Raw genomic sequence first — 11860 nt, forward strand, 5'->3', positions numbered from 1 at the left:
TTCTGGCTAAATACCAGAGAATGAATCTATAGCGCTCTAAATATAATTGTCCTAAATTACTTAAAGGATGGGGAAAGTTTTAAATGTGCACATGAACAGAACTGAAGTTGTTCTCACAAACTCACAAGGTCTCATTCTGCTGACGATGGAAATTGTTACAGCTGAATTGCCAACATGAGCGTAAAATAAACATGCCTACAAAATAAAGAAATTCACATCTTAAGACTTGACAAAACAAAGCAAATTCAGCTGAGACAATGACTTCTGAGAATAATTATCTTAATGTATGTACAGACCAATGACAAAGGAAAACCCAACACAAAGTGTCTTAGTAAGGTGCTGGTCCACCACAAGCCTCCAGAACATCTTCATTGCTCCTTGTCATAGATCTATAAGTCTCTGAACTCTACTGGAGGGATGGACACCATTCTTCCAATTCTTCTTGTATGGTCAGCTCTGCCACTGGCCTCTCACCTTTTGAGGTGTCCCTGGGCTACCAGCCGCCTCTCTTTGCTGCACAGGAGTCGGAAGTGGCAGTTCCCTCCGTGCAGGCCCATCTGAACCGGTGTCGTCGCATCTGGGAGGTGACCAGAGCTGTTCTGCTCCGGGCAGTTGAGCGCGCCAGTCGGGGAGCCAACCGACACCGGTCCCCAGTGCCTAGGTACCAACCAGGCCTAAGGGTGTGGCTGTCCTCGAAGGACCTCCCGCTTCAGTCCACCGCGAAGAAGCTGAACCCCCGGTTTGTCGGGCCCTTTGAGATCAGGAAGGTGCTCAGTCCCACGGTGGTGAGTCTGAAGCTTCCGGCTTCCTTGAAGATCCATCCTGTTTTTCATGTGTCTCGGGTTAAGCCTGTCTCCCACAGTCCTCTGATGCCTCCGGCCCCAGTAGTCCTCATTCCTTTTTAAGTCTTCAGCTAACTTAACTGCGTCTCCCTCTGCGCCAGGCTCATGCAAGATAGTGTCTGTCATGTGCATATATGACAGGCAAGGGAGTCGCGATTAATACCGTGCTTTATTCAGCCATCTGCTTCTAGTACAGATTAGAACAATACCAGAATGCCTCAGTACAGAACCGCGCTAAACATATTGTTGCGTGCCCCTCCTCTTACGTACACAGCATGCTGGGCACAGTAGTTCTCATCACATCTCCCTCCTTTAAAAGAACATGTATGTTCCAATGGAAACAATAACATTGCCAGATTAGAAAACATAGCAACAGCAATACCATATTAGCAATTTGCTAATTAACAGCATAACCAGCTAACAATGAAGACATGCATTTCAAAAATTCAAAAATTAACCTGAAGGGTGGGGTAGACCGCCCAGCCCTTCGACTGAGTGTGGGGATTATTCTGCCCCATTGCTCACTCAGTATCTAAACATCATACCGCTTTGGGGGTTTTACAACTCTGCCACTGGAGGTGATGGTGAACCCAGAGGGCCTTGCTGGCACGTCCGGCTCCATGGGAGTGCCCAATGAGGTGGCGACCGGTGGGCTGAGTTGTTCCTGCTGCAAGTCATTGCTGTCTCTGGCTGGTTGGGTTGCAACAGTTGCAGGGGCAGGCACGGATTGCAGGTGCCTGCGGTTCCGTCTGAAGACAGCCCTGTCTTCCGTACACACCATGTAGGAGCGTGGCTCACCTGAGGGATTCACCATGACTGTGGCCATGTTCCACCCCTTCTGCCCGTCTAGTTTGACTCGTACCCTCTCACCTGAGTGCAGTTCGGTTAGGGCACGTGCAGAGTTTCTCCTGTCGAAGAAAAACATAAGCCTCTTTTGCCCTTCTGTCATTCTTCTCCACCTCCTTGTGGTCGAAGAGCTGTGGCTGGAGTTTCCTCTCCAGACTGGCATGGTGGTCCGGATCTGGCGGCCGGTCATGAGCTGCGCGGAGCTCGCACCTGTGGCAGCAATCGGTGTGGCGCGGTAGCACATCAGCGCTAGGTGTGGGTCAGGCTGCCGCAAAATTCTTTTGGCCGTCCCGACGGCCCTTTAGGCAGCTCCATTTGCCTGGGGGAAGTGGGGGTTGCTGGTTGCGTGGCGGAAATCATAGTTCCTACACAACTGCCTAAATTCGGCTGACGTAAACTGTGTGGCATTGTCACTAATGAGTTCCCCAGGGACGCCCCATCGTGCGAACATACCTTTCAGCAGCTCAATCACCTGTAGACTGGAGGTAGTCCGTAGCTGGGCATTTAAATGTCCTTGGAATAATAATCAACCACCACCAGGTTGTTATATTCCATCCTGCTCGCAAAGGTCTGCCCCAATCTTGTGCCATGGGCCGGGCGGCAGTGGTGTTGTACGTAGGGGCTCTTTGTACTGTGAGGGCTTATTGATTTGGCAGAATGTGCACTGTGTAACTTTCCGGTAAATGTCCGATCCGATGCTGGGCCACCAGACAGACATCTTGGCTCTTTCACGACACTTTGTAAGGCCTTGGTGCCCTTCGTGAATCCTGTGTAGGATGTCTTCCTGATACACGGGGGGAATTATAATCCTGTCTTGGTACAGGAGCAGCCCATCTGCCTCGGACAGCGATGCCCTCGCAGCGTGGTAGCCATGCAGATAAAAGGGCACGTGCCTCGGCCATCCCTCGCTGGTGTACCCGATCACCCTCTGCATTGTGTCGTCCTGACATGTGGCCTGCTTTAACATGACCAGCTTCGTGCTCGACACCGGTTTGGTTTCAATCACAGCTTTGACATACACACGCACATCCCCGTCTGTGTCTGCCCCGCTGCCATCCTGGAGTGGGTTCCTGGAAAGGCCGTCGGCCACCACCAGCTGTGAACCCAGAACATACTTTGCTCTGGGGTTAAAACGCATTAGACGCATTAGAAACTGCTGGCATCTCGGCGGCACTTTGTCCAGATCATATGCATTAATGAGGGGGGCCAGGGGCTTGTTGTCTGTCTGTAAGCTAAACTCAGCTAAGCCTAACAGATAACGGGAAAACCGCTCACAGGCCCACACCCCTGCAAGGCATTCCTTCTCTAACTGAGAGTATCTCTTCTCTGCATCTGTGAGAGTTCTGGAGCAGAAGGCAACAGGCTGAACTTTGTCCCCCTGAACCTGCAACAGTGCTGCCCCCAGCCCGTAACTACTAGCGTCCGCACTCACAATGGTGGGCCTTGCTACATCATAGTATGCCAGGGCAGGAGTGGAAGACAACATTGCTTTTACCTTGGTGAAAGCTTGCTGTTGGGGCTCCCTCCACTGCCACTCTGCGTCTTTCCTCAGCAGCTCACTCACCGGGTGTAGCACAGATGACAGTTCGGGTAGAAACCTCCCCAGATAATTTACCATACCCAGCCACTGTCTCACCTGCGAGACATTCTCGGGGCTCTGTATGTCTGAGATGGCCTTCACCTTGCCTGGATCTGGTTTGATGCCATCTTTGCTGACGATGTGCCCGAAATATTGCAACTCACTCCTGCTGAAGCGGCATTTCTCCCGGTTGAGCTTCAGCCCCAATGTTTTGATTGTCTGCAGTACCGCCTCCAAGTTTCTATCGTGCTCGTCCTGGTCCTTGCCGTACACGAGTATGTCATCCATGACGACGACCGTGCCCTTGTGGTCTCTCAGCAGAATGCACATTTCCCTCTGGAAGATCTCCTGTGCCAATGTGATGCCGAACGGGAGCCGCTGGAAACAGAACCGGCCTCTGGGAGTAATGAAAGTGGTTAGTTTTACACATCTGGGATCTAGCCGAATTTGCCAGAAGCCAGACGATGCGTCTAGCATTGTGAAAACCCCTGCCCCTGCTAACTTGGGCATAATGTCGTCCAACGTGGGAAGCATAAACCGCTCGCGCTTAACAGCCTGGTTTAACCGCTTAAGGTCCACACAGATCCGTATCTTGCCGTTCTTTTTGACTACGGGCACCATGGGCGCACACCACTCTGTGGGCTTGGTCACTTCTGTGTTGATCCCCAAGGACTGCATGCGTTGCAGCTCGTCGTCCACCTTTGGCATGAGAGGGAAAGGGACCCTGCGTGGCGTGCTGAGGGCATAAGGCTATATATTGGGCTTAAGCTCAATCATGACTGGTTCACAATCAAGCAATCCAATGTCCCCGAAAACATCTTCGCTAACCTGATCTGTTCTAAAAACTAGGCCCATTTCACATGCAGCTCTGCGACTCAATAGATTGTTGGCATTTGCCCTTTTATCGCAAAAATCCCAATTTTGTGCATCTTCCCCCGTCTCTCCGTGCACGCCACAAATTTCCCCGCACACTGCAGTGTTCCCCCTGGGCTTCTCATGTCGATTGATGTTTTAAACAGCTGTGGCCGTTCAGGCAGTGACCTATATGCAGTCTGTGACATGGTACTGATGTCCGCCCCTGTATCGATTTTAAAATTAACCAACTTGCCGCAGATCGGTAACTCCACTTGCCACTTTTTCTCAAAATCCATCCCCTCAATGCAACCGAGAAAGTAGGGGCAGCTTTCACTTTCCGCTTCACCCTCATACGCATCATCCTGGTAAACAACCTCCCTCACGTCTCTGGTTTTGCATGCAGCAGCAAAATGTCCCAGCTTGTCGCATTTCCTGCAACGCCTGTTGCGTGCAGGGCATTCCTGCTGCTGCCCGTGCGCGCGATTACATCGGGGGCAGGCTGTTTTGGGCCGCTGTGCGTTTCCGTTGCCCTTATTGTAGCGATTGCTAGCATTACTGCGGTCGCGGTTGGCATTGGCGCCCTGTGCTTTGCTAACTGCATTCAGTTCAGCTGTAATTCCTTCTGCATTTTGCTGTTTAACCAGTTCGAACTGACGGGGGGCCATTTGCACCGCTTTATAGCGTGAGCTCATCTTCCATCTGCAACTTCTGTGACACGTCTCGGTCAGCAACTCCGATCACAACTCTACCACGAATTTGCTCTTCCTTTAATGCCCCGGACTCGCAGTGTTCTGCCAACTCATATAAACTCCTCACAAAGGCCTCAACAGTCTCTCCAGCTCTCTGCGAGCGCTGGTGAAAACATGCACGTTCGTGGATGACATTTCTCCGTGGTACGAAACGCTCGTTGAATTTACTGACCACCCTGTCATAATCGTTAGCGTCAGAAGCCTCTTCGAACGTAAATGAATTAAAAATAGCTTCTGCATCTTTCCCCATTGCGTATATCAAGGAAGTTACTTGGATCTCACCTTCCTCCGCATTTAGCTTGGTTGCTAGTCGAAACCGGGAAAACCTCTGAATCCAAATCGGCCATGCCGCCGGTTGCGTGAAATCAAATGCCTCGGGGGGATTAAATTTTGCCATTCCTCGTTTCACCGGACCAACTCCGTTCCCGATTGAGGTAAGTGGATTCGAAGATCTTCTGACACCGTGTCATGTGCATATACGACAGGCAAGGGAGTCGCGATTAATACTGTAACGTCAATGGATAAGAAGACACGCTGGCCACTGGACCGCGGGTCTGACCCTTTAGTCGAGCGGTTAGCGATGTCTCCTGCGGTGCGGGCGATACGGGTTCGCGTCCCGGCCGCGGCAGTTCCTGTGGTTGCGTTGTCCCCCGAATTCGCTATATTGGTGTCAGAAGTGGGATGGAGCGACCGTAAGGCCATCGGAAGCGTATGCGCCCTAATGCGTGAAGGAGTTGATATGCTTAAGCGCGGGGACGCGCTTCCCGAAGGAGGGGGGGTAGTGTAACGTGCATGGATAAGAAGACACGCTGGCCGCTGGCTCGCGGGTCTGACCCTTTAGTCGAGCGGTTAGCGATGTCTCCTGCGGTGGGTATTAGTTGAAATTTTCCCGCTAATATAGCCACCGTGCTATTTTTCTAACTCGTTTACTTTTTCGGAAATAACGTTAGCCTTTTAGCACCGTCCATTCATTTAAGCTACGCGGTAAACTTCTTCCGAATTTTGTCTGCTTACTTGAAATCCCTGGGCCCATAACCTGTTGAGGTGTTTTTCTTCAGCGGATTATACTTCGCGTACTTACAAATAAACAGACTTGTTTTCAACAACGATGGTGAATTTATTTTCTTTCTTCAAAAATGCATTTGCATTCACTTTTATACAGAGCTCACATTAGATGTGACCACCGCGCTTTTTTTTCATCTCATGCACACACTGTACAAGTGCACACGCCAGACTGCGTGATTCATCGCCGCTGAACCTACTGTAGCCCGTGGAATTAGATACCACACAGGACACAATTACTTCCGGGGTTCTTGTAGCTTTAATTTTATTGTTTGAACCTTCGAATGCAGATCGTTTTACTGAGTGCATAAATTCCTGTGTCTTTCGAGCAAACAGCTCATAAATGTTCACAGATGTGGCAAGTTTAACAGAAAAGATTTTAAAAGGAAAATAAATACAACATACAACATACGGTGCAAAATACGGCAGTGGACTATGTATGTTAAACAGGGTTTAACAAAGACATGTGGAACTTCCTGAAGATCGCGCAACTTCTCACTCTGTCAGTTACCTTTAAACAGAATTAAAATGCATATCAAACCTTTACATTTCCCTTACTGCCCAAATACAATGGCATGGTGTGGCTTTATGCACGCCAACATTACCTTGTCATGCCTGCAATGGCGAACAGTGGTCGACGGCTCGCGCCCAAAATCACCGAACATCAACTCCAGTAGCGTCTAAATCAAACCATCTTGTCAAATTACCGACATACAATATTGTTTGGAATAATGTTACAGGTATATTTCACAAGATATTTACCCTTACTTACTGCGGAGTCAGAGCACCGTCACACCGCAATCTTCAGGTGCTTCACACAAGAAAGAAAGAATACCCAAGATGCACTTGGATAACTTGCAGAAAGAGTACCCAAGATGCACTTGGATGACTTGCACGGAGTTACAATAAAAGTCCGCAACACTGGTCAACACATGCAATGACAACCAAAACTATAAAAATACACTCACAATCTGCTTCACAATTTAAATACATCAAATGACATTTTACATGGCTTGACAGTGTAACAATTACATATATTAACAGTTAAACTATACTAAATTTAAGTGGAAAATCATTTAACATATTTAACAGATTTACCACCCGGCTACACTACGGTGGCTCATAATAAGGTACAAACAGTACAATATACAAAACACCTGTAAAGGACTTCGCACCACAGAGTACACAGTTTTTATACATGATAACACGGTGTTCTCGATGTAAGGTGACCAGACGTCCCGGTTTGTCCGGGATTGTCCCGGTTTTAAGCTGGGTGTTCCGAGTCCCGACAGATATTTGTAAAATAGTAAAATGTCCCGGTTTTCATCATCCATCCCCCAAATGACCCGGTTTTCACGGTAGTTAAAAAAATTATTGAATATTATATTTGTTTTCAGCGCTTACAGAGACGTTTCCCATGTTCTGTCCTAAACCTGATCCAATCAAAAAACATAAACAATGCACTGTGGGAGTGCAGGAATGAGGAGACGGAGAAATCGAATCGAGTCAATTCCGTTTACTCGCCACACAAAACAACACCGACACAGCACAATCTCTCGTGGCAACCAGCTAACCGCTAGGCTGCTGCAAACATGGCTCCACTTCCTGGAAAACTCTAAGCAGTGCCTACGTCAGCACTCTGGACGTCTTCCTTAAAGGAGCAGCAGCCCCTGGTGAATCTATCGTCAATTGTGTATCACCACAGCACCTCGTGTGTGAATTAAACACCGATTTATCTGTATGTATGAGGTTAAAAAAAAAAACTCGGCTACTCTAGCCTGTCTTTTTTTTTTGGTGGGAGGGGATAAAAATCCTTCAGTGTATCATGTGCAGATGGGAGTTTTGCTTACTGAAAGTACTGTGATTGGTTCATTCAGGCAACCAATCAAAACAGAAGAGAGGCGGGCTAATTTGAATTTCAGGAGTTCAATTTTAATTCATCACGGTCAATCTCTACCGTACGATTTCTCAAGCATTGTTAAGGTAAGTTTTTTTTCCCTGTGAAATACAAGCGCTCAATTAATAAGAGAAGTGATAGTAAGTTGTTTCAGTTATGCTGAGCTGTGGGTCAATTTTGGTCGAACATTCTTTCACTTCAGCAGTGAGACCAACAACAAGGCAGAGAGGTATCATACTAACCATTTACCATTCATATTTTAAGCAACAGATACATGTACATTTGTGTATTTTTTTCAATATGAATATGGTGACAATTGTTTAATTTACTGATTTTTAAATAAATTTATTCATTTATTGTTAGAAGACTAGACTAACCCAGCCGCTGAGGATGCACAAGCCAGTGCATCCTTAGTGCCGGTCCCAAGCCCGGACAAATGAGGAGGGTTGCGTCAGGAAGGGCATCCGGCGTAAAATCTTTGCCAAATCAAATATGCGGATCATAAATAAGACTTACATACCGGATCGGTCGAGGCCCGGGTTAACAACGACCGCCACCGGTACTGATAACCAGCAGGGTGTCGGTGGAAACTATGCTACTGTTGGGTGAAGGGGAAGGAGAGGGGGAAAGCATGTCCAGAGGCAGCTAGAGAGGAGGAAGGGTAGGCATGTGGAGGTGAGAGTTGGAACTTTGAATGTTGGCACTATGACTGGTAAAGGGAGAGAGCTGGCTGACATGATGGAAAGAAGAAAGGTAGGCATACTGTGTGTGCAAGAGACCAGGTGGAAGGGGAGTAAGGCCAGGAGTATCGGAGGTGAGTTCAAACTCTTCTACCATGGTGTGAATGGGAGGAGTAAAGGGGTAGGGGTAATTCTGAAGGAAGAGTATGTCAAGAGCGTGCTGGAGGTGAAGAGAGTGTCAGACAGAGTGATGAGTATGAAGCTGGAAATTGAAGGTTTATTGCTGAATGTTATCAGCGCATATGCCCCGCAAGTTGGGTGTGAGATGGATGAAAAAGAAGAATTCTGGAATGAGTTGGACGACATGGTGGAGAGGGTACCCAAGGAGGAGAGAGTGGTGATTGGAGCCGACTTCAATGGACATGTTGGTGAAGGGAACAGAGGTGATGAGGAGGTGATGGGAAGGTATGGAGTCAAGAAGAGAAATGTGGAAGGACAGATGGTGGTGGATTTTGCGAAAAGGATGGAAATGGCTGTGGTGAATACATATTTCAAGAAGAGGGAGGAACACAGGGTGACGTACAAGAGTGGAGGAAAGTGCACACAGGTGGACTATATCTTATGTAGAAGGCGCCATCTAAAAGGGATTGGAGACTGCAAGGTGGTGACAGCGGAGAACGTAGCTAGGCAGCATCGGATGGTGGTCTGTAGGATGACTTTAGAGAGCAAGAAGAGGAAGCGAGTGAAGACACAGCCGAAGATCAAATGGTGGAAGTTGAAGAAGGAAGACTGTTGTGTGGAGTTCAGGCAGGAGTTAAGACAGGCACTGGGTGGTAGTGAAGAGTTGCCAGATGGCTGGAAAACCACTGCAGAAATAGTGAGGGAGACAGCTAGGAAGGTACTTGGTGTGTCATCAGGACAGAGGAAGGAAGACAAGGAGACTTGGTGGTGGAATGAGGAAGTACAGCAAATTATACAGAGGAAAAGGTTGGCAAAGAAGAAGTGGGATAGTAAGAGAGATGAAGAAAGTAGACAGGAGTACAAGGAGATGCAGCGTAAAGCAAAGAGAGAGGTGGCAAAGGCAAAGGAAAAGGCGTATGGTGAGTTGTATGACAGATTAGACACTAAGGAAGGAGAAAAGGACTTGTACCGATTGGCTAGACAGAGGGACCAAGCTGCAAAGGATGTGCAGCAAGTTAGGGCGATCAAGGATAGAGATGGAAATGTGCTGACAAGCGAGGAGAGTGTGCTAAGAAGGTGGAAGGAATACTTTGAGGGGCTGATGAATGAAGAAAATGAGAGAGAGAGAAGGTTGGATGATGTAGGGATAGTGAATCAGGAAGTTCAGCGGATTAGCAAGGAGGAAGTGAGGGCAGCTATGAAGAGGATGAAGAGTGGAAAGGCAGTTGGTCCTGATGACATACCTGTGGAGGCATGGAGATGTTTAGGAGAGATGGCAGTGGAGTTTTTAACTAGATTGTTTAACACAATCCTGGAAAGTGAGAGGATGCCTGAGGAGTGGAGAAGAAGCATACTGGTACCGATTTTCAAGAACAAGGGCGATGTGCAGAACTGTAACAACTACAGGGGTATAAAGTTGATCAGCCACAGCATGAAGATTTGGGAAAGAGTAATAGAAGCTAGGTTAAGAGGAGAGGTGACGATCAGCGAGCAGCAGTATGGTTTCATGCCACGAAAGAGCACCACAGATGCGATGTTTGCTTTGAGAATGTTGATTGAGAAGTATAGAGAAGGCCAGAAAGAGTTGCATTGTGTCTTTGTAGATTTAGAGAAAGCTTATGACAGAGTGCCGAGAGAGGAGGTGTGGTATTGTATGAGGAAGTCAGGAGTTGCAGAGAAGTATGCAGGAGTGGTGCAGGATACGTATGAGGGAAGTGTGACAATGGTGAGGTGTGCGGTTGGAATGACAGATGGGTTCAAGGTGGAGGTGGGATTACATCAAGGATCGGCTCTTAGCCCTTTCTTGTTTGCAATGGTGATGGACAGGTTGACGGACAAGATCAGGCAGGAGTCTCCATGGACGATGATGTTCGCGGATGACATTGTGATCTGTAGCGAGAGTAGGGTGCAGGTTGAGGAGAGCCTGGAGAGGTGGAGGTATGCACTGGAGAGAAGAGGAATGAAAGTCAGTAGGAGCAAGACGGAATACCTATGCGTGAATGAGAGAGAGGACAGTGGAATGGTCAGGATGCAAGGAGTGGAGGTGACAAAGACATCTGAGTTTAAATACTTGGGGTCAACTGTACAAAGTAACGGGGAGTGCAGTAGAGAGGTGAAAAAGAGAGTGCAGGCAGGTTGGAGTGGGTGGAGAAGAGTGTCAGGAGTGATTTGCGACAGAAGGGTATCAGCAAGAGTTAAAGGGAAAGTTTACAAGATGGTTGTGAGACCAGCTATGTTATATGGTTTGGAGACAGTGGCACTGACGAAAAGACAGGAGGCGGAGCTGGAGGTGGCAGAGTTGAAGATGCTAAGATTTTCACTGGGAGTAACGAAGAAGGACAGGATTAGGAACGATTATATTAGAGGGACCGCTCAGGTTGGACGGTTTGGAGACAAAGCAAGAGAGGCAAGATTGAGATGGCTTGGACATGTGTGGAGGAGAGATGCTGAGTATATTGGGAGAAGGATGCTGAATATGGAGCTGCCAGGGAAGAGGAGAAGAGGAAGGCCAAAGAGGAGGTTTATGGATGTAGTGAGGGAAGACATGCAGGTGGCTGGTGTGACAGAGGAAGACGCAGAAGACAGGAAGAAATGGAAAGGGATGATCCGCTGTGGCGACCCCTAACGGGAGCAGCCGAAAGTAGTAGTAGTAGATTGTTAGTGACTAGACTAATACTTTATGTCTATCTGCGCAGATGAAGTGGATTATTAAACCGTTATAAAGAATCGTACTGACTACCGAACTTCTGCTGGAGGGAAAAATGCAGCCTCCGTTTATTCGGTCGTTTTGGGAGAAGAAGAAAATGAACAGCGTCTCAGTGACGTAATCAATCCGCGCATGCAAGCGCAACACCGCCCGCTTGTGGTCAAACAAAGTCGTAAACAAAATAATAGTACACAGTAACACATAGTCATACAAATACACTGGTGTCATATCTCAACACGCCCACTTATGAATCAGGAGCTTACTGTATACCTTTTCATATTCATAGAACAAAATAAAAAAAAAACTTGGTATAACCCAGGTTATAATGATCGTTTTCCCTTCCTTTGACTCCTTGGAGTACACACAATGGTCTGATTGGTTTTGTGTTAAATCATCACCTGTCAAACACTCGTGTAACAGTAAGTTCCAATTGCGGCCAGACTGCTTGAGGCCATAGATTGAC

This window comes from Lampris incognitus, chromosome 6 (genome assembly GCF_029633865.1).
Source record: "Lampris incognitus isolate fLamInc1 chromosome 6, fLamInc1.hap2, whole genome shotgun sequence".
In the NCBI taxonomy this organism is placed as follows: Eukaryota; Metazoa; Chordata; class Actinopteri; order Lampriformes; family Lampridae; genus Lampris; species Lampris incognitus.